General features: G+C 43.3%; 1 pseudogene; it reads left to right on the top strand.

Moving 5' to 3' along the window:
• Positions 1-5,846, top strand: part of LOC112075370 (semaphorin-3D-like) — a 48,557-nt pseudogene that overhangs the window by 21,394 nt on the left and 21,317 nt on the right.

Genomic DNA, 5,846 nt, shown 5'->3' with positions numbered 1-5,846 from the left:
GCCTACAGTTAACAGATATCTGACCAGTAAACATCAGTCTACTGTAACAGCAGAGCCTACAGTACCAGCAGGTCTAACTAACACGCAGAGCCTCAGAGTAACAGCAGATCATTCATAACAGCAGATCCTCAGTAACAGCAGAGTTACAGTAACAGCAGAGCCTACAGTAACACAGAGCCTACAGTAACAGCAATATATCCTACAGTAACATCAGTCTACTGTAACAGCAGAGCCTACAGTAACAGCAAGTCTACTGTAAGCAGATGAGCCTCGTAAAAGCAAATCCTTCATTAACAGCAGTCCTACATTAACAGCAGTCTACTGTAACAGCAGAGGCCTACAGTAACAGCAGATCCTACTTGTAAACAGCAGAGCCTACAGTAACAGCAGATCCTACTGTAACAGCAGAGCCTACAGTAAAGCAGAGCTACAGTAACAGCAGTCTACTGTAACAGTAGTCTACTGTAACAGCATATCATACAATAACATCAGATCCTACATTAACAGCAGATCCTTCATTAACAGCAGATCTACATGAAAAGTCTCAGTAAAGCAGATCCTAAAGTAACAGGCAGATCCTACAGTAAAGCAATCCTAAGTAACAGCAGATCCTACAGTAACAGCAGTGCCTACAGTACCATCCGATCCTATATTAACAGCAGATCATACAGTAACATCAGATCCGATATTAACAGCCGATCCTACAGTAAACAGCAGAGCCTACAGTAACAGCAGAGCCTACAGTAACAGCAGTCTACTGTAACAGCAGAGCTACAGTAAAGCAGTCTACTGTAAGCAGAGCCTACAGTACAACAGAGCATACGTAACAGCAGTCTACTGTAACAGCAGAGCTACAGTAAAGCAGATCCTACTGTAACAGCAGAGCCTACCAGTAACAGCAGAGACCTACAGTAACATCAGTCTACTGTAACAGCATATCCTACAGTAACAGCAGATCCTACAGTAACATCAGATCCTACATGGAACAGCAGTCTACAGTAACAGCGATCCTACAGTAAAGCAAGTCTACTGTAACAGCAGATCCTACAGTAACAGCAGTGCCTACAGTAACAGCAGATCCTACAGTAACAGCAGTGGCCTACAGTAACAGCATATCCTACAGTAACAGCAGAGCCTACAGTAACAGCAGATCCCTACAGTAAAGCAGATCCTACAGTACAGATCCTAGCAGTAAAGCAGTCTACAGTAACAGCAGATCCTACAGTAACGCAGATTCCTACAGTAACAGCAGTCCTACAGTAACAGCAGATCCTAACAGTGACCAATTTGACTGATATTAGTGAGACTAAAAGTACCTAAGTGAAAGATACAGTGGGGAAGAACAAGTATTTGATACACTGACAATTTTGCAGGTTTTCCTACTTACAAAGCATGTAGAGGTCTGTAATTTTATCATAGGTACACTTCAACTGTGAGAGAAGGAATCTAAAACAAAAATCCAGAAAAATCACATTGTATGATTTTTAATTAATTCATTTGCATTTTATTGCATGACATAAGTATTTGATACATCAGAAAGCAGAACTGAATTATTTGTACAGAGAACCTTAGTTTGCAATTACAGAGATCATACGTTTCCTGTAGTTCTTGACCAGGTTTGCACACACTGCAGCAGGGATTTTTGGCCCACTCCTCCATACAGACCTTCTCAGATCCTTCAGGTTTCGGGGCTGGTCCGTGGGCACTACGGACTTTCGGCTCCCTCCAAAGATTTTCTATTGGGTTCAGGTCTGAGACTGGCTAGGCACTCCAGGACCTTGAGATGCTTCTTACGGAGCCACTCCTTAGTGTGCCCTGGCTGTGTGTTTCGGGTCGTTGTCATGCTGGAGCCCAGCCACGACCCATCTTCAATGCTTCTTACTGAGGGAAGGAGGTTGTTGGTCAAGATTCCGCGATACATGGCCCATTCATCCTCCTTCAATACGGTGCAGTCGTCCTGTCCCCTTTGCAGAAAAGCATCCCCAAGAATGATGTTCCACCTCCATGCTTCACGTTTGGGATGGTGTTCTTGGGGTTGTATCATCCTTCTATTCCTCCAAATACGGCGAGTGGAGTTTAGAGGCAAAAAGCTCTATTTTTGTCTTCATCAGACCACTTGACCTTCTCCCATTTCTCTCTGGATCATCCAGATGGTCATTGGCAAATTCAGAACGGGCCTGGACATGCGCTGGCTGAGCAGAGAGGGACCTCTGCGTGCGCTGCAGGATTTTTAACCATGACGGCGTAGTGTGTTACTAATGGTTTTTCTTTGAGACTGTGGTCCAGCTCTCTTCAGGTCATTGACCAGGTCCTGCCGTGTAGTTCTGGGCTGATCCTCACATTCCTCATGGATCATTGATGCCCAGAGGTGAGATCTTGCATGGAGCCCCAGACGCGAGGGTGAGTTGACCGTCATCTTGAACCTTCTTCCATTTTCTAATAATTGTGCCAACAGTTGTTGCCTTGTCACAAGCTGTTTGGCTATTGTCCTGTAGCCCATCTCAGCCTTGTACAGGTCTAACAATTTATCCCTGATGTCCTTACACAGCTCTCTGTCTTGGCACATTGTGGAGAGGTTGGAGTCTGTTTGATTGAGTGTGGTGGACAGGTGGTCTTTTTATACAGGTAACGAGATTCAAAACAGGTGCAGTTAATACAGGTAATGAGTGGAGAACAGGAGGGCTTCTTAAAGAAAAACTACAGGTCTGTGGAGAGCCGGAATTCTTACTGGTTGGTAGGTGATCAAATACTTATGTCATGCAATAAAATGCAAATTAATTACTTAAAAAATCATACAATGTGATTTTCTTGGATTTTTTGTTTAGGATTGCCGTCTCTCACAGTTGAAGTGTACCTATGATAAAAAATGACAGACCTCTACATGCTTTGTAAGTAGGAAAACTGCAAAATCGGCATGTGTTATCAATACTTGTTCTCCCCACTGTATGTGGTGTTGATTTCATGTCCCTCTCCTCCTCTGTGTGTCCCGTTAGAATGACGTTGGAGGGAAGAGGAGTCTGATTAACCGTTGGAGTACCTTCTCAAGGCCCGTCTGATGTTCTGTACAGGACCTGGGGGACTGGACACCAGTTTGATGAGCTTGGTATCGCTTTATCTACACTGCTGAAATGTTTTTTAATGTTTTAATTAACATTTTACATTTGTATAATCATGACTTTGATAAGAGGACATTATTGAATTGTTCGTTCGTGGTTTGGTTTTCTGGCTTGTAACTTTTTCACTTTTGATTGTCAGTGTTTCGGGGTGCATGTACTGGTAAAATCTTCTCACAACAATATGTAGGTGTTGATTTCATGTCCGATCTCCTCCTCTGTGTGTCCCGTTAGAATGACGTTGGAGGGAAGAGGAGTCTGATTAACCGTTGGAGTACCTTCCTCAAGGCCCGTCTGATGTGTTCTGTACCAGGACCTGGGGGACTGGACACACAGTTTGATGAGCTTGGTACTCAGCTTTATCTACACTGCTGAAATGTTTTTTAATGTTTTAATTAACATTTACATTTGTATAATCATGACTTTGATAAGAGGACATTATTGAATTGTTCGTTTCGTGGTTTGGTTTTCTGGCTTGTAACTTTTTCACTTTTGATTGTCAGTGTTTCGGGGTGCATTAACAGGCAGATCATACAGTAACATCAGATCCGATATTAACAGCCGATCACTACACAGATACAGCAGAGCCTACAGTAACACAGCACAAGCCTACAGTAACAGCAGTCTACTGTACAGCAGAGCCTCACAGTAACAGCAGTCTACTGTAAAGCAAGCAGAGCCTACACAAGTAACAAACAGAGCCTACAAGTAACAGACCAGTCTACTGTAACAGCAGAGCCCTACAGTAACATGCAGATTCTACTGTAAAGCAGTCACTGTAACAGCAGAGCCTACAGTAACAGCAGATCCTACGCGAACAGCCAGAGCCTACAGTAAACAAGACTAGTAACAGTCTACTGTAATACAGCATATCCTACAGTAACAGCAGATCTACAGTAACATCAGATCTACAGTAACAGCAGTCTACTGTACAGCAGATCCTACAGTAACAGCAGTGCTACAGTAACAGCAGATCCTACAGTAAAGCTAGTCGGCCGTACAGTAACAGCAGATCCTACAGTACAGCAGAGCCTACAGTAACAGCAGATCCTACAGTAAAGCAGAATCCCTACAGTACAAGAGAGTCCTGCATAAGAGGTTAGAACGAGCAGATCCTACAGTTAAAGGCAAGGATCGACAGGATACAAGAAAAGACAATCTCGACGAGGGGTAAAGACAGGCAGACTGACAGAGTAAAAAGCACGAATACCTACAAGTGAAAATTTGACTAGCATAATGAGTGAGACTAAAAGGTAAGAGCTAAGTGGAAAAGATGAAGTGTGGGAGTGTTGCAGATATATATCAATAAGTCCGATCTCCTCTCTTGTGTCCGTAGAATGTGACGATCTGGAGGGGAAGAGGAGTCTGATTAAAGCCGTTGGGGAGTACCGGAGTTCGCATCGCAGGGCAGTAATGAAGTCGTTTGTACATAGAGGCGACCTGGGGACGTGGAGAGACGCGACGGAGTTATGAATAGAGCTCAGTGTACTGGGGCGGCTGTAATCTAGCACTGCTGAAAATGGGTTGAGTTTTTAATGTTTTAGATTAATCAGTTACGATTTTGTATAAAATTCATGACTTAGGGATAAAGGAGAGAAATTAGTTGAATTGCTCGTTTTCGTGAGTATTGGAGAGTGGAAATCCTATCGAATGTAGATTTTCACTTTTGATTGTCAAGGTTGGTTATGAAGGACGGGTTGACAGATGTAACTGGAAATTACGAGGGGTGGTGGGTATGGGGAGTGAGAGAGGTAATAGAGAGTTATGGTAACTGGTCTGGTAATGGTACTGGTACCGGGGGAATGAGGAGGAACGAGGATGAGATAATGTACGGGTAATGGGGAGGTGATAGGGTAACTGATATGGTAATGAGAAGGATGATTGTAATGTATTGGGTAAGTGTTATGGTAATGTACAATGGCACAAGTGGTAGGATAATGGGGGATAGAAGAGCTGGTCATGAAGGTATGGTAACGATATACTGGGCAAAGTGGGGTGTGAGGGTAGAAGATACTGGATCATGGTATGGTAATGGTAATGAGTAATCGACACTGGAATTTGTATGGTAATGTAACGCTGTAATGTAAGGATGTGGGCAAAGGTAATAGGAGGGTCACAAACCTATGGAAAATCGGGCACTATGGAGTGGATGGGTAAAGTAATAGGACATGGGTATGGTAATAGTACTGGTAATGGTTAATGGGGTAATAGTGCCAGTAATCGGTACGGGTATGGAGTACCGGTATGATAGAGGTTGGGGGGTAAATAGGTATGGTAAATAGAGGAGGTGTAGAGACCATGGTATAGTGGATGATACTGGACATGGTGTGGAAGTAAAAGGAGGGGTACTGGTAATGTACTGGACATGGATGAATGGGGTAGGAATGGGACACTAGTATGTAAGACTGGGATATGAGTACAGGTCATCTATGCTAGCATGAATACGGAATGGTATGACATGGTAGGTAATGGTAGCTGGTCATGAGTACAAGGGCATTATGCTAGCAATGATACGGTATGGTATGATATGGGTATGGTTGTACTAGGGACGATGGTATTGAATGGTAATGGTATAGAGTATGAGTAAGGTCATTATGCTAGCATGAATAAGGTATGGTATGGTAATGGTACTGGTATGAGTACAGGTCATTATGCTAGCATGATATGGATGGATGGTATGGTAATGGTACTGGTATGAGTGCAGGTCATTATGCTAGCATGGATACGAGTATT

Source organism: Salvelinus sp. IW2-2015, unplaced genomic scaffold (genome assembly GCF_002910315.2).
Source record: "Salvelinus sp. IW2-2015 unplaced genomic scaffold, ASM291031v2 Un_scaffold3111, whole genome shotgun sequence".
Classification (NCBI taxonomy): Eukaryota; Metazoa; Chordata; class Actinopteri; order Salmoniformes; family Salmonidae; genus Salvelinus; species Salvelinus sp. IW2-2015.
The sequence above is the reverse complement of the archived record's forward strand: the minus strand, read 5'-3'. Positions and strand labels throughout refer to the sequence as shown.